This window comes from Papio anubis, chromosome 7 (genome assembly GCF_008728515.1).
Source record: "Papio anubis isolate 15944 chromosome 7, Panubis1.0, whole genome shotgun sequence".
NCBI classification, from domain to species: Eukaryota; Metazoa; Chordata; class Mammalia; order Primates; family Cercopithecidae; genus Papio; species Papio anubis.
The window spans coordinates 61896715-61920993 of NC_044982.1; the positions used below are offsets into that span (position 1 = coordinate 61896715).

General features: G+C 37.8%; 1 long non-coding RNA gene across 5 annotated transcripts in view; it reads left to right on the forward strand.

Annotated features, from left to right (window-relative positions):
* LOC103886213 overlaps positions 1–24279 on the forward strand; it is an 88297-nt gene that overhangs the window by 29200 nt on the left and 34818 nt on the right. For 4 of the 5 annotated variants that reach the window (XR_004184932.1, XR_004184933.1, XR_002523350.2 and 1 more), the window contains 2 exons: positions 7809–7931; positions 18560–18646. This is a non-coding gene — a long non-coding RNA (uncharacterized LOC103886213). The remainder of the gene's footprint in view (positions 1–7808; positions 7932–18559; positions 18647–24279) is intronic. The other variant, XR_002523348.2, reaches the window with a different exon arrangement.

Genomic DNA, 24279 nt, shown 5'->3' on the forward strand with positions numbered 1-24279 from the left:
CACACCACCATAACAATAATCATCAACACGGAAGAAGACTTTTGTGACCAAATATGTGGATTTTTTTCCCCACCACCAAGCTAGTAACTAATTCTACAACAGACACTAACTGGGTGTCCTCCAAGTCAGTTTTAACGCTATCTACATGGAAATAGTGTCATATCCTACAGGTTGAGGGTTGAGTCCCCAGGATTACCCTTTAGACACCAGTCACAAGTCCAGGTCTCTGGAACTTCTTTTTCTTTTTTTTTTTTAAGAGACAGAGTCTCACTCTGTCACCCAGGCTGGAGTGCAGTGGCACAATCATGGCTCGCTGTAACCTCACCTCCTGGGTTCAACAATTCTCCTGCCTCAGCCTCCGAGTAGCTGGGACTACAGGTGCATGCTGCCACAGCTGGCTGGTTTTTTTGTATTTTAGTTGAGATAAGGTTTCACCTTGTTGCCCATACTGGTCTTGAACTCCTGTGCTCAGGCAATCCACCTGCCTTGGCCTCCCAAAGCGCTAGTATTACAGGTGTCAGCCAGCATGCCTGGCCTGGAACTTCTGATTGATGGTCTTCAATTTGGGGTTTCCATGACCCTCTTTGTGGTTTCAATTAATTTGCTGGATTGGCTCACAAAAATCGGGGAACACTTAGGTTTATCATTTATTGTCAAGGATATTACAAAGGATACAGATGAAGAGACTCATAGGATGAGGTATAGGGAAAGGGGCACAGAGCTTCCATGTCCTTCCTGGGCATACCCTCCTCCAGAAACCTCCATATGTTCACCTATCCAGAAGCTTTCTGAACTGTGTCCTCTTGGGTTTTTTTAGAGACTTCACTAAGGAGGTCTAAATAGTTAAACCGTTGGCCATTGCTGATCAACTTGACCTTCAGTCCTTACCTTTCTCAGGAGTCTGGGGGTTGGGGCTGAAAGTCCCAACCCTTTAATTATGCCTTTGTTTCAGGTGATCATCCCCATCCTGAAGCTATCAGCCAACATTAGTATGCAAAAAGATAGCACTTTGGAGATTCCAAGGATTTTTAAAATTGTATAACAGGAAACAGGGATACAGACCAAATAGGTATTTCAAATATCATAGGGGTACACAATCAAAAACGATTACTTCTGTAGGAGCAGACATGTGGGGCAAAAAGCCGTACTTAACTTTAAATATATATGGACTCTGTCTCTTGATATAACCCTGAGAAGGAATGTAGATGCTTCTTTCTTAAGAAGACAAGACAAATTCTTCTTAAGACATTTAAAATTTCCTGTTTAATTTTTCTGGAACTTAACCTTCATAGGCAAGCACTGGGAAGCCTTATATTTTCATTTAAATCTATCAAATAAATTTGGTTTAGGAAATGACATTTCTTCCTTTGAGCTGTAAGTGAACTTGGGTAAGCAGAATGGGCTCCAACCTGAGTTTCCCTGAGGGCCTTCAGCAAGCAATAGCAATAACAACATAAAGTACTTCCAGTGGATTCAAATCCAAACATGATACAAGCTTTGTTTCTTTGACAATAGTAATAATTAATAGTGCCTTCCTCAGGAGATTTATTGAGTATATAATGCTCAGAAAGCGCAGTGTTGTTAATGTCAGGCCCCTGAGCCCAAGCTAAGCCATCATATCCCCTGTGACCTGCATGTATACATCTAAACAGCCTGAAGCAACTGAAGATCCACCAAAGAAGTGAAAATAGCCAGTTTCTGCCTTAACTGATGACATTCCACCATTGTGATTTGTTCCTGCCGCACCCTAACTGATCAACTGACTTTGTGACAATACACCCTACCTGCCCTTGTGATAATGTGACAATGTACTTTGTGATATTCCTGCCCTTGTGAATGTACTTTACATGATACACCCTCCCTACCCTTGAGAAAGTATTATGTAATATCCTCCCACGCCCTTAAGAAGGTACTTTGTAATATTCTCTCTGCTATTGAGAATGTACTTTATAAGATCAGGTATTTTGTAATATTCTTTCTGCTCTTGAGAATGTACTTTGTAAGATCCACCGCTTGCCCACGAAAAATTGCTCCTAACTCCACCTCCTATCCCAAAACCTATAAGAACTAAGGATAATCCCACCACCCTTTGCTGACTCTCTTTTTGGACTCAGCCCGCCTGCACCCAGTTGATTAAAAAGCTTTATTGCCCACACAAAGCCTGTTTGGTGGTCCCTTCACATGGATGCGCGTGACAGTTAAATATAATGAACTCCCAGTTTCTCTTCAAAGAATCAATGTATCAGTATGTTCAGCTCTCTTATTCTTTGATTCTCCATTTTAAAGTTTAACTTCCTGGTTCTCTCACCTCCCTTGCTTCTAGTTTCAGTAAACAACTTTCCCGCCAGTCCTAATCAGTAGTTCACATCTGTTCCCTGGTTACCTGCTCTGTCCTGACTCATCCTGGTCACCTGCTTTGACCTAAGTCACCCCTGGTCACCTGCCCCGTCCTGACTCATCCCAGTCACCTGCTTTGACCTAAGTCACTCCTAGTCACCTGCTCTGACCTAAATCATCTCTAGTTACCTGTTCCTAACCATCCTTCCCTCCAAACTACTCACCCCACCACTCTGGCTCATAGCCCTGCCCTCTTTGAAATAGCCAATCGGAATTAGCTTAGACTGTGCGGTCCAGCCCTAGCCAATAGGGGAACAACACAGCAGTAGGGGCTACCTGCATCAGGAATAAGAACTCCTTCCCCTCAAACCAGAAGAGCAACCACGCTCTGCAAGAGCTCTTCTGCAAAGCCTTCCTTCCAAAATAGGACCTGCCAAGTTCCAGGCAAGCTTCAGTCCCTCAGTCAATTGTGACTGCTTGAGTTTGTCCATTTCAGTTCCCTTCCCCAGAGCCTCTGCAATACATACTCTTCAAAGAAACTATCTCCAGCAAATGAAATAATGAATCATAAATTTTATTTCAAAATGTAAATGTCACTAAACATGCATACACGTTAAAACAATAAAATTTACAATTTCGTTTAAAAAAAAAAAAAGAACACCTTCCCCTCCCCTGTCCAGGTGTGCTCTCACCATTTCTCCATTCGTGAGTCACACCCTTCTATAGAAGTAAAAATTGCCTTGCTGAGAGAATTAAATTTACGTTCAAGTGCTATTTCTTCACGGCACCGAGGAACAAGAACTTTGCATTTCTAACAGTGTCATAAATATTTAATAAGTGAGGAGGGAAAAAAGGGAAAAAGCATTAAAGAAAGAAAGAAAATAGAAATCAAAGAAGAAAAAAAAAACAAGCTGCCTGTGTTAGCTGACTCATTTCAAAGGCAGTAACAGGCAAAATTTCGATAACGTTATCTAAGGGCCACAACTCAGAGGAATGTGCTCTAAAGACTCTCCCAACACTCCCTCAACTAAAGGATGTGAAGAGATAAGTTTTCCTATCTCTCCTTTAGTGTGAGTAAATGTTCCCCTAGAATCCCATCCCCTCTGCTATGTAAACTATACCTTGCTTCTTGCTCTGTAAGTTGTATGAGTTTCTGTTTTTCCTGTAGTTAATGACTGCAGGTTCCTGCTTCTTCATCTAAGCAGTACAGCTTGAGCAGGTCTAGCTTGTAGCCAGCTAGGTGCCATGGTAGGGGTAGCAAGATGAGTCTTTGTGAAACTCCTTTGAACTAACCAGATAACGACCATCTGGGCTGCATAGTAAGGAGTATACTAAACCTGAGTTATAAGCCTGTCTTAGTTTGATTAACGGCCTCTGTCCTGCCTCTGTAAGTTTGCATTTGGGCCACTTAGGAGTAGGTATATAAGCAAAACCTTGTTGTTGTTCCGGGCCCAGTTTTTTGGATGCTGAGTCTGCTGGGCTGGGGTACACTCAATAAAAGATTCTCCTGCTATACCCCGAGGTCTCCCTTGCCCTCCTGATTTTCTGCAACATAAGTAGTAGTTAATCTTAACTTGCTACATGTAGTAACTTATCCAGAAGCCTATCTTTGTGTTTCCTATCACACACTCCCCAATGCCTTCCATCCCCTCCTTTAACTGGGAACTAAGCTTCTCTCCATTCTTCTGCAAACCAAAAATCAATTTCTAAGCCCTCCAATAGACTGAATGGACTCCTCTCTTGGCCAACGGGATTCCCAAGAAATCTGAAAAAGTAGTTCAGGCAATGATGGGAAGGGGGCTGGACATGCCTCATTATACTCTCTCCGTTTGGCATTCAGACACAACCGACCAGCACTAACATTAAAACAGAGATCTTTAGACTGACGAAACAGACTTTTTGTAGTAACAAGATAAAAAATTCCAGTCTGACTCTAGTGTAGCATCACATGACGGATAGCAGGCCCTGAAATAAATCTAAGTATTTTACCCCAAAATATATTTCTTTGACATATTTTGAAATGGTCTCACAAAACACTCTTGTGGGGGATATTTATACTCTGTAGAGAATCCTCTTCTCAGGTCTTTTTCTGATCCTGAAGAGATTAGCTGAGAGTCTAATACTTTTTAAAGGTCTGAATAGGAAACTTTTGGTATCTATTGCTTCTAAGGGCAGCCACCTGTGAGACTTTATCTATGTAATAAGGACTTTGGTCTCTATAACCCCTTATCTATTTTTTTCTTTGTTTTTAGACAGAGTTGCACTCTTATCACCCAGGTTGGAGTACAATGGCACGATCTTGGCTCACTGCAACTTCTGCTTCCCAGGTTCAAACAATTATCCTGCCTCACCCTCCCGAGTAGCTGGGATTACAGGTGTCTGCCACCATGTCCAGCTAATTTCTGTATTTTTAGTAGAGATGGGGTTTCACCATGTTGGCCAGGCTGATCTCGAACTCTTGACCTCGGGTGATCTGCCCACCTCAGCCTCCCAAAGTGCTGGGATTACAGGCATGAGCCACCGCACCCAGCCCACAACCCATGGTCTTAACCCAGACACTCCTTTCTATTGATTCAGGTCTTTAGATAATAATTTAACTTTTTCAACCAATTGTCAATCAGAAAATCTTTGAATCCATTGTTAAAGCAAACTAAATGTGGCCTGAGAAGGACCCCGTACTTCTATATTTGAGTCCTTGTGAACGAACTGCAACTTAGCTTAATAGGCAGATAAGATTGAATACCTAAGTTAGGAGTATGTGCCTGTAACAACAGCTGAGTGCGGATGCCTTGCCTAAAACATATTGTGAAACATATTGTGCTTTTTTGTGTCTCAGCAGGAGTTGGTGGGTATTTATCCTTAAGGTCATATCAATGTCTCCTGCTAGGGTCTGAAAAGATACTTTAATTATTCCTAATTCCTACCTATGTGCAATGGGTTTTGTGCTCTTTCACAGTCACCAGCCTAAGGTGTAACAGGTTATTCTGGCAGCTCCTGAATCTTGTAAACTGAAAAGACTGATTTCAGTTTTCCTAAGTCATATTGATAATGCTAGCATGTGGAATTTGCACTAGGTAAGCAGGGCTGCCAATGGTTATTTCTAGCTTCTCAGTGGCAAAAACCACAAAGCCACAGAAACCACAATTTCATATTCATTTCTTTCTTGCCTATGTTTAGTACAGTGCCTAAAATTGAGATGTTTAGCAAATGGCTTAATAATTGTGTCAAATAAGTGAATTCCAAAAAGATCCATAGTGCAAAATAAATAAGATCTAGGTACAAGAAAGATCACATAGGAACAAACACAAATGTAGTTTTCTGTTATTTTTAAGGAAGCTAGTTTTTTGACCTGGGGTGTTTAACAAAGATTTCTCTTTTACCTGCAGTATTTTGTTCTCAGTTATTAATGGATAAGTATTTTTTTTTTCCAGAGTACCCACCTATTTTTTATATAACCTTGAACTTCTACTTAATTTTTCTGTGTTAGTTGCTTCTACAAAGGCACTGCAGTTTCTGAAAACAAAGCAATGCAACTTAAGCCCTCCTGTTGTGGATGAAACAGGACTTTGGGATATGGCCATTGTCAGCAGCAGGGAATCAGAGATCATAGGGAAATTGAAGTCTAGACTCACGGTATACTTGGAAGGATGACTTACTAGTATTGTTTTTTGTATGAATACTTCCTGCAGTGATATAAAAGAGACATGAGATAAGGGAGCTGGATTGTCCAAATCATTTAGACCAAGTTCAAAATCAGGACAAAAATGTCTCTCTCTCTCTTTTTTTTTTTGAGACAGGGTCTCACTCTGTCACCCAGGCTGTAGTATAGTGACATCATCATGGCTGACTGCAGCCTGGACCCCCTGGGCTCAAGTGATCCTCCTGCCTCAGTGTCCCAATTGTGTGGAACTACCCTTGTGTGCCATCATGTCTAGCTAATTTTTTATTTTTTAAATTTTTGTGGAGATAGGGTCCTACTGTGTTGTCCAGGTTGGTCTTGAACTAGCCTCAAGTGATTCCTGCCTTGGCCTTCCAAACGGTTGGAATTACAGGTGTGAGCCACCATGCCCAGCTTGGAATGTCTCTTTTTTGTTTTTAATTTTTCATCTACATATTTTCTCTCTTCTATTCCTCACTTTGCTTTTATGAAGAACACAAATTTAGGTTGACTCAAGCCTTATTTTTCTTAGTGTCACCTGACTTCATTTCCTTCTCAAAATCTGTTATTCAAATTTTTTATTAATAACTTATAAATCCATAATTTAATATAAACTATAGGGAATCTTTTTGATTACTTTAGATATATGCATTTTCTTTGGACTGATCATTCCTGAAAGTCTGGCTTTAAAATATAATTTATATATTAAATTTCTTATTATCATTTGAAAAAAAAACTTGATTATTTTGGACAGTACATTAGTTATTTTTTAATTTTCTGACAAGTTATCTTGATATCGGTCCCCAATCTATTTCCATTGTCTAATATTGGGTCCCATCATACATTACATTACTTTCCTGGATCCTACTATTATTATGAGATCCCTACAGGTAACAACTCTATGCTGGGTGCGGTGGCCCATGCCTGTAATCCCAGTACTTTGGGAGGCTGAAGTGGGTGGATCACCTGAGGTGGGGAGTTCAAGACCAGCCTAACCAACATGGTGAAACCCTGTCTCTACTAAAAATGCAAAATTAGCTGGGTGGGGTGGTGCATGCCTGTAATCCCAGCTGCTTGGGAGACTGAGGCAGGAGCATCTCTTGTACCCGGGAGGTGGAGGTTGCAGTGAGCTGAGATCACACCATTGCACTCCACTCCAGCCTGGTGACAGAGCAAGACTGTGTCTCAAAAAAAAAAAAAAAAAAAAAAAAAGCTCTGATGTGGGTGGTGGTTAGGACGTATATCAGCTTTTTATGAATTTGGCAATTACTGCCATCTGTTTTGCATTCATCAAAAAGTACAAAGTGTAACCATGATGAGAACTAACATGTGGTAGAGGGAGAATATAAGAATTAGGGGTTATTATTTGGGCTATTTTACATAATACTACATGAGAGGGTACTTACAGTAAAACAAAACTTTTCCAAGGCTGTGTATACTTAGCAAGCAGATGGATTTCTATAATAATGGTATCTCTTTTTTTTCTCTTAAAATCAACTTTATTACTATAATTTGCATACAGCCAAGATATTTAAGTGTGCAGTAGATTAGTTTTAACAAAAGTATGCAGTACTCCCCCCTCACCTACAGGAAATATGTTCCAAGACCCCCAGTGTATGCCTGAAACTGCAGATATAATCAAACCATATAAATACTGTGTTTGTTTCCCCATACATACTTACTATGATAAAGTTTAATTTATAAATTAGCCACAGTGAGAGGTTAACACTAATAACTTAAAAAAGAACAAGTATAACAATGTACTATATCACATGGTTTATCTCTCTCAAAATATCTTATACATTCTTAACAGTTTTCAGAAAGCAGTTGGTGTAGATAGCTGAAACTACAGAAGAGAAAACTGTGAATAAAAGGGATCGACTGTACCCTTATAACCACCACTCTAATCAAGATATAGAACAGCTTCATCACTTCAGTAAGTTTCCTCATGCTCCTTTGCTTTGATCTTCATGCCCTACCCAACCCTAGGCAACTGTAAATCAGCTGTCGCTATAAATTATGCTGCCTTTCTGAAATAATACAGTATGTAAACTTTAGTGTATAGCTTTTTCATTAAGTGTGTTTTAAGATTCTTCCATTTTTTTTAGGTATCAGTAGTGTATACATTTTTATTTTTTATTTATGGAGTGATATTCCATTGTAGGAATATACCATAGTTTGCTAATTTATTTACCTGCTGATGATAATTTGGGTTGTTTCTAATTTTAGGCCATTGTTAATAAAGCAGCCTCAAACATTAGTGCTAAGGTATTTTTATGGGAATAGATTTTCATTTTTCTTGGGGAAATATTTAGAATGAAATTGCTAGGTCATATGGTTTGTATATTTTCAACATTATTAAGAAACTGTTTTCTACAGTGGTTATACTATTTTACATTCTACTTAGCAATGTATCAGAATTTTAGTTCTATCAATTCGTATCGTCAGTCTTTTAAAATAAGTGTGTACTGCTATTTCATTGTTTTAATTGACATTTTCCTGGTGACTAATGATGTTGAGTATATTTTCATGACTTACTGGCCAGTTGTACATCTTTGTTTGTAAAGTGAATGTTCAAATTCACTTTACATTGGCTAATTATGAGAACCCTGACTAGAAAGCTAGAGAACTAGGTAACCCTCTCTAGAGAAATCTGACTAATACAGATTTTGGTACCATGGGTGGTTTTAGAGGAACAGAATATTAAGGATGAAGTTCTTTCATTGGATTTAGGGTTTCTGGAGGTGACTGTTTAATATGATTAGACCTTATTATTTGCTTATTTTTAAAATGTGTGTGCTCATTTTTTTTTTTTTTTTTTTTTTTTTTCCCTGTAGATAGCATGTAGTTGGTTTGTCCTGCTTTGCTATAGCCTGATAATCTGCTTTTTAAATTGGGGTGTTTAGACCATTTACATTTAATTGCATGATCAGAATAGTGGGGATAAAGTTTTGATCTTGCCAGTAACTTTAGATTTGTCTAACATTATCTCCTTTCCCCCATATTATCCTGCTTTCTCTTGGATTCAGTACATTCTAGTACTTTATTTTATAGTAACTGTTGGTCTATTAGATACACTTACTTGTTTTATTTTTAGTAGTTTCTATAGGGTTACAATATACATGTTTAACTTATTGTAATGTAATATTAACTTTTCAAACTATATTTTAGCACTTCATAGTATAAGAACAGTATATTTTCATTCTTACCTCCTGTCCTTTGCTATTATTATCAAGTGTTTTACTTCTACACAAGTTATAAACATAATTTATAGATTTTTCTTTAAACAGTTATCACTTAAGTAAATTTTAAAATGAGTAATATACTTTATATTTACTCACATATTTACCACTTTCAGCACTCTTTATTCCTTGTGCACATTTAAATTTCTATCTGCTAATTCTATAATTTTCCACCAGCCAGAAGAACTTTCTTAGTTTTGCAGTCCCTGCACTCCTCCTTCCCTCCTGCTTCCAGTAGTCCCTGTGTCTATTGTTTCTATCTTTATGCGCATGTTTACCCAATGTTCAGCCCCCACTTATAAGTGAGAATATGCAGTATTTGTTTTTCCGTTCCTCCATTAAGTCACTTAGGATAACAGATGGAAAGAATCAGTATCATTAAAATGGCCATACTTCCCAAAGCAACGTACTGATTCAATGCTATCCCAATCAAACTACCAATGTCCTTTTTGGTAGGAGAACCCTGACTAGTTGCGAGAACCCCTAGTTGCATTCATGTTGCTGTAAAGGGCATGATTTTGTTTTAAGTACTGCATTTTTTCTTTATCCAATCTGCCATTGATGGCCATCTAAGTTGATTCCATGTCTTTGCTATTGTGAGTGGTACTCCGATGAACATGAGTTATGACAGTTAATACTGTGTGTCAATTTGGTTGGATTGAAGGATGCAGTATTGATCCTGGGTATGTCTGTGAGGGTGTTGCCAAAGGAGATTAACATTTGAGTCAGTAGGCTGGGGAAGGCAGACCCATCCTTAATTGGGTGGACACCATCTAATCAGCTGCCAGTGAATATAAAGCAGGCAAAAAAAAAAGTGAAGAAGGGAGACTGAGCTAGCCTCACAGCCTCCATCTTTCTCCTGTGCTGGATGCTTCCTGCCCTCGAACATCGTATTTCAAGTTCTTCAGTTTTGAGACTGACTGGCTCTCCTTGCTCCTCAAGCTTGCAGACAGCCTATTGTAGGATCTTGTGATCAAGTAAGTTAATACTTAATAAACGCCTCTCTCTATACATACCTGTTTAGTTCTGTCCCTCTAGAGAACCCTGACTGATACATGAGTGCATGCGTTTTTTTTTTTTTGTAGAGTGATTTATTTTCTTTTGGCTATATACCCAGTAATGGAATTGCTGAGTCAAATGGTAGTTGTTCTATGAGAAATCTTCAAACTGATTTCCACACTGACTGAACTGATTTACATTCCCACCAACAGTGTATAAGCATTCCTTTTTTTCTGCAGCCTCACCAGCATCTATTGTTTTTTGACTTTTTAACAAAAGCCATTCTGACTGATAAGAGATAGTATCTCATTGTTGTTTCGATTTGCATTGCTCTGATGGTGAGTAACGTTGAGCATTTTTTCAGGTTTGTTGGCTACTTATGTGTCTTTTTTTGAGAAGTGTCTTTTCATGTGCTTTGCCCACTTTTTAATGGGGTTATTTGGCTTTTGCTTGTTGAGTTGTTTAAGTTCCTTATAGATTATGGGTATTCGTTTTTTGTTGGATTTATAGTTTGCAAATATTTTCCCCTGTTTTGTAGCTTATATGTTTACTCTGTTAATAGTTTTTATTTCTGTGAAGAAGCCCTTTAGTTAAGTTAGTTCCCTTTTGTCAATTTTTGTTTTTATTGCAATTGCTTTTTCAGACTTAGTCATAAATTCTTTCCCAAGGCTGACATCCAGAATGGTGTTTCTTAGGTTTTCTTCTAGGATTTCTATAGTTTGAGGTCTTATGTTTAATTGTGTAATCCATCTTGAGTTAATTTTTGTATATGGTGAAAAGTAGAGTCCAGCTTTATTCTGCATATGGCTAGCCAGCTATTCCAGCACCATTTATTGAATACAGAGTCCTTTCCTTTTTGCTTATTTTTGTCAACTTTATTGAAGATCAAATGATTGTAGGTGTGTGCTTTGTTTCTAGGTTCTTTATTCTGTTCCATTGGTATATATATTTTTATACCAGTACCCTACTGTTTTGGTTACTGTAGCTTTATTAGCATAGTTTGAAGTTAGGTAATGTGATGCCTCCCACTTTGTTCTTTTTGCTTAGAATTGTCTTGGCTACTTGGGCTTATTTTTGTTCCATATGAATTTTAGCATAGTTTTTCCGATTCTATGAAAAAGGACATTGGTAGTTTGATTGGGATAGCATTGAATCAGTAGGTTGCTTTGGGAAGTATCACCATTTTAATGATATTGATTCTTTCCATCTATGAGCATGGAATATTTTTCTATTTATGTCATATGTAATTTCTTTCAGCAGTGTTTCGTATTTATCTTTTCTCTGCAGTATACAATCTGTTGTCAAGCAGATGCGGTTTTTAAATTTCAAATATTATGTTTTTCATCTCTAGATGTTTTATTTTGTTTTTTTAATCCTCCCTTTGTCTCCTCATTATCTCCACAATAACAAAATTGTGAACATATTTATGATAGCTTTTCAAAACTTTTTGTCTACTAATTCCCTAAGCTCCATCATTCCTAGGTCTATTTCTATTGACAGTTTTCTTTTACTTACATCTTACATTTTTCTGCATCTTTTTATGTTTAGTATTTTTTTTCTTTTGAGACAGTCTTGCTCTGTCACTCAGACTGGAACTTAGTAGCACAATCATGACTTACTGCAACCTTAACCTCCCAGACTCAAGGATCCTTCTATTTCAGTCTCCTGAGCAGCTGGGACCACAAGTGCATGCCACCATGCCTGACTAACTTATTATTATTTGTAACCTAGAGTTGACATTTCCTCATCTGTGTAAGTTGGGATAATAATGCCTACTTCATGGAAATACCAATGATTAGAAATAATTTTGTAAAATGATCTAGCATGATTCCCAAAATGTGGTAGGTAAGTACTCTCACTGATAACTACATAGTTAGGACCTTCATCACTATCATCATCATTAGCAGCATCATTGTAATTGGTTGCTTTCTTACAAAGAATATGTGTGTGTGTGCATAGGGGTATTATGCACACATATACATATGTATGTATGTACATATGTATGCATGTACATTTATATGTACATGTATATATACACATACATATGTATGTATGTACATATGTATGTATATTTATACATATACATATATGTGTATGTATGTGTGTACATATGTATATGTACTCTTGGCTTTTTTATGTTGCTCAGAAGGCTGATGGGACTATTTTAAATAGTTTAGCTTATATTACAGAATTGGTTAGTCCTTATAATAAATAAAAATTTTGCTTTTTCAGAAATATTATGGTTGTAGTAATCATTGAGAGATTCTTCCCAAGGTCCTCCTCTCTCCAAATATTTTTTAGTGAGTGGCATTATGTGCAAATACCATGCCTGTTGAATTTTTGTTGTGGTGATGGCCTTTCATATAAACAAATTACTTTGACCTTTAGTAAATCATTTAACTATTGCCTATCTAGATGGCATTAAGTAAAATCTAAGAAATATACGAAGGATACCACTTATATATTAGCTTCAGCTTAGAAACTCTATGTGCCACTTTTTTTCCCTTTATTATTTTCAGAGGGAATATCCTCTCTGTCGCCATGTATGGTGATATTGATGTCCAATTTCTGTCAGCTGTCTTTGTGACTCTAAATCAGAGATTGGCAAACTATAATCCATGGGCCACACTTGACCCGCCATCTATTTTTATAATAAAACTTTACTGGAATGCAGGCACACCCATTTGTTTATGTATTATCTATGGCTGCTTTTATGCTATAGTGGCAGAGTTCAGTAGTTGCAACAGAGAATATATGACCTATAAAACCTAAAATACATTCTTTTTCAGAAATGTTAACTAGTATAGTTGAAGTAATCATTGAGAGATTCCCTGGTCTTTTACAGGCATTTGCAAATTCCTTCTCTAAATCAATAGAACCCACACTTTGGAACTCTGCTGGTCCTTGTGGGCCATATGTTTGGTCAGCCTTTACCATTCGTAAACTAGAAAGAGCAATTTCCTAAGTTGAGCCCTGAGATAGTTTCAAGCTGTCCTTTCAAAATATAAGCATTGGTATCACAATGTTTTAATACTTAAAAAGTCATTTAAAAATAATTTGTAACATTGTTTTTTAGCTTGATATATATACTTACTTAACAAATGCTAATGATAATTTTAAGAAGGGTGGGGTGGGCCTATATTTTGTCTGTAAGGATATAAATAATCCATACTCTACTTGTAAATTTACTTGCAATTATTTCCCATATCCTCCATTTCCTTTCAAAGCAAAGGAAGTGTTATTGTTTCCAGAAAAGTCTTGTTTTCTCTCAATTGGTAGCCTATGCTTGCTGTGCAATGATAAGAAATTCATTTTGCAAAGTAAGCTCTTAGAGATACATGATGTAATTATCATGTGATGACGGAACGAAAGCCAACCAAGTATTGCCAACTTATCTGGCTAGGGCAATATTTCTCTTCAGAGAACAGTTTGCTAACAATGTATTGTGCTAGTTACACTGGCTACTTTCAAATTTGTAGGATGAAATTGAGAAAGCAATCATTGTTGGGGGCATGGGGCGTGGAATGGGAATGAGGAGCTCTCTCTCTTCTCTGTCAAATCTTTTGAGAAGAGGAGGCTAAATTCAGGCCGCTAGAAAATACACATCAACTCTTGATTTTAGTAAATCACTTGAGAGCAGACAGGTGCATGATACAACAGGTAGCTCTAAAAATGTGAAAATACAACAGCATAGACACCAAGAGATATCCTCTCCCAAAAGCCAGCCTCCAGTTTGATTTTGTGCTAGGGGTTAAAGATTAGAAGCTTTAGGCTGGGTGTGGCCGCTCTCTCCTGTAATTACAGCAATTTGGGAGGCAGAGGTTGGGCGGATCACGGGAGGTCAGAACTTGGAGACCAGTCTGGCCAACATGGAAAAACCCTGTCTCTACTAAAAATACAAAAAAATTAGCCTGGCATAGTGGCGCATGCCTGTAATTCCAGCTACTCGGGAGACTGAGGCAGGAGAATCGCTTGAACCTGGGAAGCAGAGCTTGCAGTGAGCTGAGATCGTGCCACTGAATTCCAGCCTGGGCGACACAGTGAGACGCCATTTCAAAAAAAAAAAAAAGGTTAGAAGCTTTATAAAATGCCATTTTGTTTCTAATGCAACTTTGCATTTTAAAGTTCCATCTCTTCTGTATGCATCTGAAATAAATCTTGCATTCTCTGATTCATTTCCTATTTCATGATAATACTTTTCCTTTCTAAAACTTTCTCTTAATATTTTTAGAATTATTAATATCTTTCATTTCTTTGCTGTATGCCATTTTTCTGAGTTAATTAAAATAAACTTTTCCATTTCCTCTTTCATCTAATTTCTTCCAAAAATTCTGGGAAAATATTTCCTCCCATGAAAGGTATCTACATTTTTAATAGATTTAACTTCAGCATATTAAATGCTTATTATTACCAATATGCTGTTTCAGGAGATTTGGGGAGATAAAAGGAAAGGACAAAACGTGGGCTCTCCTCAAATTTTTTACGTTAGTTGTATGTAAATTTTTGCTAGTTATAAAATTTGGGAACAATGATAGATGGGTGGATATTAATAGAGTAGAATAGCATCCATGTTACATTATATAAGTAGGTCATAAAAATAGTGTAGACAAAATATACTGCTGTGAAAGCATTAGCAGTATATTTTTGTGTAGTTTGAAAAGGTGGTCATCGTTCACATGTGGAGGGCTTCACTCTCTCTCCCATGCCATCTTCACATCGGAAGGAATCCATCTATCTTATCTGCTTAGTTATTATTCTCTGTCAGTCTTGTTGGGATTACAGTTATTCTGCTTAGTTCTCTTAAATCTGTGGCATCAGAGTGGATCTACTTTATGTGTTTTTCATTCTCTCTCCACGTAGATCCATGTCTGGACTGGCTCTAGCATCTAATTTATGGGATTATCGTTGCTAATCTAGCAATTAGTCCTTCCTCTCCTCCATCTTCTCTCGTTTATTTCCTGTAAGCAGAGCTAGTTAATGAATACATTACCATGTTTATGTGCCCACATGGATCATAATAGTAAGAACTGTCATATACTGGAGAGAGAATAGAGTAGTGGTTAAGTCTTTAAATCCACATTGCCTAGGTTTAAACCCTTGCTCTGTTACATAGATGGACAGTTGCAGGCAAGTCATTTGCCTTTCTGTTTCCTATGTCAAAAGGAAATATTGACAGTATTTGACTCACACTCAGTGGAGCAGATTAAATGAGGTTATTCCTGTAAAGTGTATAGAAAGGTATTAGGCATAGAGAGACCACTCAATAAATGATGTTTTATTACCATTAAAGAGGAGCAGGCAGGCTTGGGAAAAGATCTCCCTCTTCTACTTTTGATTTTGAAGATAAAAGCATGTCCCTCTCCACATTGTTAGGATTTCACGTCTTTGTGGTCAGTATTTGCTGTGGGAGGCCATGAATAAATGTAATAAATTGGGATGACTTTCTGAAAAACAAAAGGTTTGGGTTGTGATTAAAGAAAACTTATGATAGGGTGAACAGTAGGAAAGAAATTACCAACTGTGCCAGACATCAGCATTGGAGAGTAAAGACCAATTGTTAGGATGCCTCTAAAATTAATGTGGCTGGAAAAGTATGCAGAGTTTATGAGCATGATGAAAATTTTGATCTTTAGGAAAGCCATGTTACAAAAGGGAAGGTCACCTTGATGACTGCCATGGAGCTGCCTGGTATGTGATGATATAGGACCCAGCTATTCCAGTATAGATTATTCCACAATGGAGAGTTTTACATCCTTTGTGGGCAAGCCTGTACTGAAGCCTGGAAACCAGAATTGGAAATTCTGGATTAGATCCATTTGGAAAGTCTTGATTATTTCCTAGTTTCATCTTTTAGATTTTTTCTACAATGTGTTGACAGTTGGCCTCTGCCTTAACCTCTCTTGAGCTCGAATGGATCCCTGTACAACGGGATTAATGATTCCCCTTTTGAACAGTTCTGATATACAGCAAGGCGTTTTAACTTTGAGCTACTGATAGTCTCCTCATTATTTATACTCTTAGTTGTAAAGTTTCTTCTTTTCACTCTGCTATGGTTTGAATGTTTGTCTACCCACAAATTTATTTATATATTGAAATCATAACCCCAAAGGTGATGGTATTAAGAGGTGGACTTTTGGAAAGTGATTAGGTCATGAGGGTAGAGTCCTCATAAATGAGATTAATACCCTTATAAAAAAGGCCCAAGGGGGCTTGCTAGCCCCTTCCACCCTGTGAGGACGCAATGTAAAGGCATCATCTATGAACAAGAAAGTAGGCCCTCATCAGACACCACATCTGCTGATCGTTGATCTTGGACTTTCCAGCCTCCTAGAACTATGAGAAAAACAAACTTTGTTGTGCCTAAGCCATCCAGTTTGTATATAGGATTTTTTTTTTTTTATAGCAGTGAGTAAGCCAGAAGGACTAAAACAGGCTCTCACCGCAGCCTGCTCATGTATCTATCCTGGCAATTACCATAATTGTTTACTTGCCCCAGTAATGTTAATGTATCACAATTACACTGACCAAGACTGATCTCTGACAAGTCATCAAAACTTCGAGGACAACTGTGACTGCAAACTAGTCTCCAGCAATTTTTATACACCTTACAAAAAATGTTATTTGTAAAAATACATCTTGGTGTATATTTTTAAAAATTCAATTGTTCTCTTTCTTTAAGTATTGATATTTTATGCTTGTTCCAGTTTGTGTACATCTAGAGAGAGTCATAACACTGTTGGTTATATGTACTGCTTACCTCCTTAAATATTATTGTAAAGCCTTCTGACTTCTTTGACTAACTGCATAAAACCATAGGAGGTTTTGGTATTCACTCCAAATAGGCTATGGTATCTCTAAATTCAGAGATATGCCCTTGTTTTTTAGGAGCTCTTGTGCCTAACACAGTGCCTAGCACTGTTAAAATTTTCAATATGTTTCCATGGATGAATAATAAAATGAAAATGTCACTAAATTATTAAACATTTTTTCTTAGAAAAAAGGAGATCCTACATTACTTTTACTTTTCTTGAAATATTTAGGAAGCTCCCTGATTCTTCTAGGAATGTAACATTAGTTGAAATCATTAGGACTTTAGTATTTTTGCTTATGATTGTTTCTTTCCATTTCTTGAGTGCACATGTTGAATTAGTTTCAGAAACTGAGTTTTGGAACCTCTGAGCCATGCTATTAACCAAGTCATTTAGCAGTATGAAAATGTTTTCAGGGAGATAGATCCAGAGAAAATAATTTCCCTTCTCACCACTGACTAGAACTTTGGAAACTGCCATTTTACCTCCCGAAGTTAGTGATAGCAGTGAGTAGCTTCTGTATCTATTCTAAACGCACCCTTCCACAGCGCTTTTATAAAGCTTGCACTGGCATCCCTGAGCATCCCGTTAATTAAGAATTCACAGCCCTGTTTCTCCTTCATTCTCCTCCATGGCTATGCTGTCAGGTTTTGCTTTTCTCCCCTAGTAACAGAAACTGAAATTAGAATTCCGAGTGGAGGCGTCCCTCCCCGAGGAGACTGAGAACACCACACTCTTCTGAACTTGCTCTTTCTCAGAGCATCTGTCAGTTATGGCTCACTTGTTAAAATGTGGACATTTCACCATTCTGTCATTCACTTAGAAATAATGTATACCCCTTGGGCAAGTAGTTTCTTTGCAGAAAGAAGTGTAACAGAAATCCTTAGTTAATTAATCATTATTTTAACCATGCCCTCATGAACATAACCAACACTTTTCTCAAGCAGCCTGTTGGTAGATAACTCCAATTTAAAGTCCTTTTGAAATAAATGGAGGTATGAATGTCTACCTCACTGGGTTGTTATAACTATTAAGTGGCTAATGCATTTAAATTGGTTTGCATTATGGCTGAGAAATAACAGGCAATTAATAAAATTTGTTATTTTTAATATTTTTATAGTAATAGGTTCATATGTAACATAAATAAAACAAACTGCTATTTAACTAAATTTCCAGAGAGCCTAGGGAGAGAGCAATAATCTCACTGTAAATCAGCCCTAAAATTGCAGTCATAAACATGAAGGATTAACCTGTTTTTATTTTGTATATTTCTTTTAAATCAATTAAATTTGAAGAATTTTGAATAGAAAACAGATAGTTGACAAGAATAAAGGAGCCATCATATAACTGTTAATGAATGCATGACTGCAAAAGGAGTTTGATGTATCACAGTGAAGATGTAAGTTTGTTCCCGGACCAAACGGATCATCAGGCTGCTTATTCTTGTAGCCCAATAAGGAGATGCAGATGAACTGGAAAAGAAAGGAGGTTTTCATTTCTGTGACTGGTTACAGGGAGAAGGCCTGGAAATTATCACCTGACCAACTCAAAATTACAAAGTTTTTCAGAGCTTGTGTATCTTCTAAGCTACGTGTCTACATGTAAGTGTGCACTCATCTAAAGACGTAAGTGATTAACTTCTTTTAATCTGCAGCTAAGATCTGAGTCCTGAAGACCTTCCTCTGGAGCACCAGTAAATTCACTTAATTTAGACGGGTCCAGATGCCAGGGGTGATTACCCTTATCTTGTCTCCTGCTAAATCATGGAAGTTTGGGGAATTCCTTTAGTCCCCGAGAAAGCTTGTTTATGGAGGTCTGGGGAATTCCTTCAGATCACCAATAAAATTTTTTAATTGTAAATGGGTTCTGTTAAGAATTCCTTTGTTACCTTTTCATGTTTCAAGACCCAGGAAAGGCCAAAGCCAGACTCTTGGTGGGCTTTTGTTCCATTCCAGCCTTTGTTTGAGGGCTCTGGCTCTATCAGCTGTTGACATTTAACGTAACTACTTAGTCACTGCTGAAACAGTTGTAGTGGAGGCCTGCATTAGTGAGACCCGGCCTGCCACTAGTTGACATACTCTGCACCTTCCTATGATGTAGTATTTTTATATTCTGTTTTAAAGCCCAAGGAGGACTGATTTTGGTAGCTGGCTTCAAAGGCCATTTCCTTTCTTAACTTCAGTTTCAGCTTAAGTATATGTCTAAAAACTTAATAAGTATACATAAAGCTGCTAAGTTTATATTTAATGTAACACACCAAATGTATATAGGCTGTTGATTATTTTTTTCTGAATAATATTAATTTCACCTTTATATTACACACCTCCAATTTAATGTGCAGTTGAAGTGATGACTGTTTCTTAGGAAGAAATTAACTGATTATTTCACTTAAATTTGTATTAAGAGTTACAGCAACTTGCATTCCAAAAATAGACAAGCAGTAAGGTGGAAAGGATTTTTGTTAAGTTTACCACATTGTTTTAGAAAACATGGTACCTTTTCTGAAGTTTGTAAACTGGTAAATTATCTTGGCATTTTCTGGAGCTGGAACCGTTTCAAATAAATTCACGTATTTTCACTGTGAGAGTCAGAATTTCTTTGCCAAAATTTTCTTAAACAGGCAAAGTTTAGTACGGTTTACAAAAGAGGATTATTTAAATTTATTTTTAGTAATCTACCCCAATTCCTCATTTGCTGTTATGAACTTGCTGAGGCAGACATGTAATTCCTCTGGATCTTTTCAAATATTTATTTGAACCTGTAAGTATATTATTGAGGGCAGTTTTCAGTCTCGCTTGTATTAATTCTGTGTGTGTGTTTAAAAAAAGGACAGGAAATAGATTGGGCCAGGAATCTCATACAAAAGACAGAATCACATGTAATTTTTACCATAAGTGTTGAAACTAGGGATCACATTTATATGCCTACATAGATAAGTCATCAGGTGTTTTGGAAAATTAGAGACAAAAAGTTTTGCACAATATTACTTTTCTGTTGTTGTTGCAGAAATTCAGTCTCAGGAGGTAATGGCTTTGCAAAGGTGCTGGGAAGTGGTAGTATTCTAGATATATTCCGAACATAGAGACCACAGGATTTCCTGACAATTGGATGTAAGTTTATGAAAAAAAGGCATCAAGAATGACCCTAAGGATTTTGGCCTAAGCAACTGGAAAGATAGGGTCACCATCCTGTGAGAGAGGATAAAGATGAAGCATTTTTGGGGGGCAAACCTTCCTCAAATCTTCTAAATTTGTTGTGCCTTCTTGTTCTTATCAGGACCATATATGCTTTAACATCCAAGTGGTTATAGAATGCTATAACCATTCTCCTTCTCTGGGAAGTGGCTGGGGTTGAAGGCATTGCTCGTGTTCATGTCTCTTTCTCCTTTAGAAAAGCTAATCAGAAACTCAAAAGAATGCATCCACTTGTGTCTCACCCATCTGTGCCCTGGAAGCTACCTCCCTATTTCCAGTCTTCCTGCCTTTGCTTCAAGTTGTCCCACCTTTCCAGACTGAAACAATGTACTTCTTACATATATTGATTGATGTCCCATGTCTTCCTAAAATGTATAAAATGTATAAAGCCAAACTGTGCCCCAACTACCTTGGGCACATGTCGTCAAGACTTCCTGAGGCTGTGTCATGGGCGCCTCCTCAACCTTGGCAAAGTAAACTTTCTAAATTAAGAGACCTGTCTCAGATTTTCTGGGTTCACATATTTTTCTCTGCAGCTGAGTCAGGCCTCAGAGTATTGACCTCACCTCTGTATTCCAGCCTAATTTCAGTCCTAGCGTGTGAATGCAGAGGTGGTTTTTGAATGGGTAACAGGTAGAGAAGGAGGAGGAGTGGGGTTTGGGGCTGAATGCTTGGAAGCAGGAGGGGCCACCAGGGTAGAGTATTTGGATGGGTAAGGAGCGGATACAGGGGGATAAGAATACAGAGGGGGTTTATCTGCAGGGTCAAAAGGAGTTTTGGAGGAAGGAGAGATCTGGGGAGGGTTTTTATTAAGAAGAAAGATTTTAGGAGAGGTGCAAGCTTGATACAGGGAGGATTGAGATTTAAGGTAGAAGCAGAAGAAGGCCTGAATATAGAGAACCTCTTGCCATTTGCCATTCCTGGTTATAAAGTTGTCAAATTCCTGAGAATTTGCAAGTTAGAGGTGCCATTTTTGGGCCATGGGCTGTCATTATCTAATGTGTTTTGGGGCCAGGCCATGTTACAGTAAAAGACTAAACACTTAAACCAAGTTTGGTGAGGTCGTGAAGGAGACAGCACAGTGGAGAGGGTGTAGGAATGTGGGATTTTTTATCATCCATGTGGACTGGTGAGAAGAAGCCCAGGGTGTCTGTTTTTGTTCTAGGCGTCCCCAGACAAAAGACAGAGACCCGGAATCCTCTTTCTAAAGAGGATGGTCAAGCTGAGAAGAAAACTGGGCATCCCCAAGATTTATTCTAGCTTAGTCACGCTAGTCCTCTGAGGACCTGGACAGTGGACCTAACTTTTCCTAGCTACTGTGAGAAAGCCAGGGGAGGTCAGATCTTACCAGTCGCTGGATAGTGTCTGATATTGGATGTTCTAGTTGGAATCAGCAAAGGGTCTCTTGGACTGCAGCATGAGAGAGAGAGAGAGAGAGAGAGAGAGAAAGGAGAAAGGGAGGATGAGGGAAAAGTGAAGTGAGAGAAAAGACTACAGGGCAGGTGGCCAGAGACCCTCAGGATCCAGGAGTTAACTCAGGATGAGTAGCCATGGCCCACTGCTTCCTGGGTTGCAAGGGAGCCTCTGCCCCCAGCACTCATCCCAGGTTTTGGCACCAAATGTAAAAGTCAAAGAAAGGAGTAAGAAACACAAAACGTGGCTTGGCAGTCAAAGACAGGTTTTCTTTAGTTAAAACCTGAGAGGTAGCAACACGGCACAAGTATACATATGTAACAAACCTGCACGTTATGCACATGTACCCTAGAAGTTAAAGTATAATAATAATAAAAAGTAAAAAACAAACAAACAAACAAACAAAAAACCTGAGAGGTGCTCCTGGCCAATTGAGGTCAGGAGTGCTTTCTCTTATAGACTAAGAGTATATATTGGTTTTAGGGTGAGGGGGATTTATCACAAACTTGGAATGTTTATGTGTGTGGAGAATTTTATAGTGGGGTTGGAATCTCTCTGGGAGGAGGGGAGGTTATCTGGGGCAGACATCTTTAGGGTCCAAAGTGGGGCTATCTCAAGGCTAGCATCTTCCCAGCTAGAGGGGCTTATCTAGGGGCCAGCATGTCTCTGGTTGGGGAGGAGTTTGGAATGTTTCTGGTTGGAGATGTTATTTGTGGTTTATGGTCATGCTGACCTTAGCCATTATGCTGATGCCCTTTGGATTTAGGCAGTTTTTTTTATTAAGGTGAACTTTAGAATGAGGGGCTTATCCAAGACGGTGATGCTCCTACTTTGTTAGTAAGTGCTTGATCAGTATTGAATAAATTAACAAACTGGGATATAAAATCTGGGATGAGACAACTCTCACATTCAGGGAAGAATGTGAGGGTTCAAAAGGTTTGGAGGGAGTTGGGTGGGGTAGTAGTGGAAAGTGAAAGTGAGACACAAAAGAGGAATTCAGGTGGAGGTACTATCAATAAATTACCAACTTCACAGTTTTGTCTAGACCTGCCCATGCTGAACTTCTAGAAAAAAACTAGAGACATCATGATAAAGCTGAAGATTAGAATATTTAGATGATCTGAAGTAGTACATTGTATTGCATAGGTTGGAAATGGGTATTTCGTTCCTTAAATATTCAGATAGTAGGTATAGATATAGTCTCTGGAGAAATAACCCTCAACATATTCTGTCAGGGAAAGTTCCATTGAAAGAGGCTTCCAATCCTCTGTGATTGAGGATGAAACTCTATAAAATTTCAAGTCTGTGGAATAAAAAGATACTGTTCTTATTCCCACATATTTGGTAGATTTGGAGAGTTTTGTTGTTGAGATTTTACTGAGCTGTGTCTAATGTAATACTAGGTAGGTTGTGTTTACAGGAACCAGAAGGGATTGTATGATTATTTCAATTTAAAAACTCCACTAATAATGGAATAGATTAAGCTACAATGCCAAGAAGGATTTAAATGTTTCTTGTTTCCCATTTCTAATTACACAATTGTCTTTTCTGCTTAATTTTAGAATGCCCATGGCATGATTTAATATGTTTAATTTTACTACCATCATATTCTGAGGATAAAGATTAAGGATTTTTGTTTATATTTTCTCCAAAGTTTGTTATTTTTCAGTAGGTTTTTACTTAAATGTGCAAAATGGTGATATTACTTATTTTAACCTTTAAGCAAATGAATTAAACATCATACAGGTAATATTGAAATTCATATTTATTTTGCCCTGTTTCTAAATAAAAATGGAGAACTTATAAGTGCTGGAATCACAATTTGTATTGTAAAAAGTTTTTACACCATATGCTGTGTTTGGAATAGAGCTTTTGGTACTTTATGCTTTTGGGGAAAAATTGAGTATCTTAAAATTCCACCCTTTACACCACATGCAGTAGTTATTAGTGAAGTCAACATATTGTGTGACTATCTTCATTATTACTTTATGACCACATGTGTTTAACTAATAGCTTTTATTTTGTTTTATCCTTCCAATGTACTAAAACTTTTGGAATACCCAATACAGCTTTTCCATATAATGACACTGCCTCATTAGTTTGATGCATTTGGGCATACATACTAATAAGGACAGTTGCAAGGAAAAAATACTTTATTTCATTCTTCCCTGGTGTTCCTTTTTGAAATAAGAACATTTTCCACCAGTGGATGTAGCAGCTTAAATGTAACCAAAAGAAAAAGCTCAGGAAAAGGCACAGATGGTCTCATTGGACTCTAGGGGAACTACTTGTCTTATCAGTGGCACTTTCTTCGTGGATTTTCTACCTAACTGTTTGCACAGCATAAAATTAATTTTTCAGGTAACACTTCCATAGCCATAATTAATGTCAAGGCTGTAATTTCCTAGCATGGGCAGATGAAGAGTTACTCAGCTAAAAATAGATCGGCTTAACAGTCCCTATAAAACCTTGTGGCCCCATTCAATTAAGAGATTTTCCTGCGATGGATGGCAGCACACAGTGCATTATTCATATGCATTTTTGCTTCAGCCATTGGTATGCATCATGAATTACACCATGGGGCTCACCTTTTTCTTAGGAGGAGACTGTATCTTCCTTTCAGACAA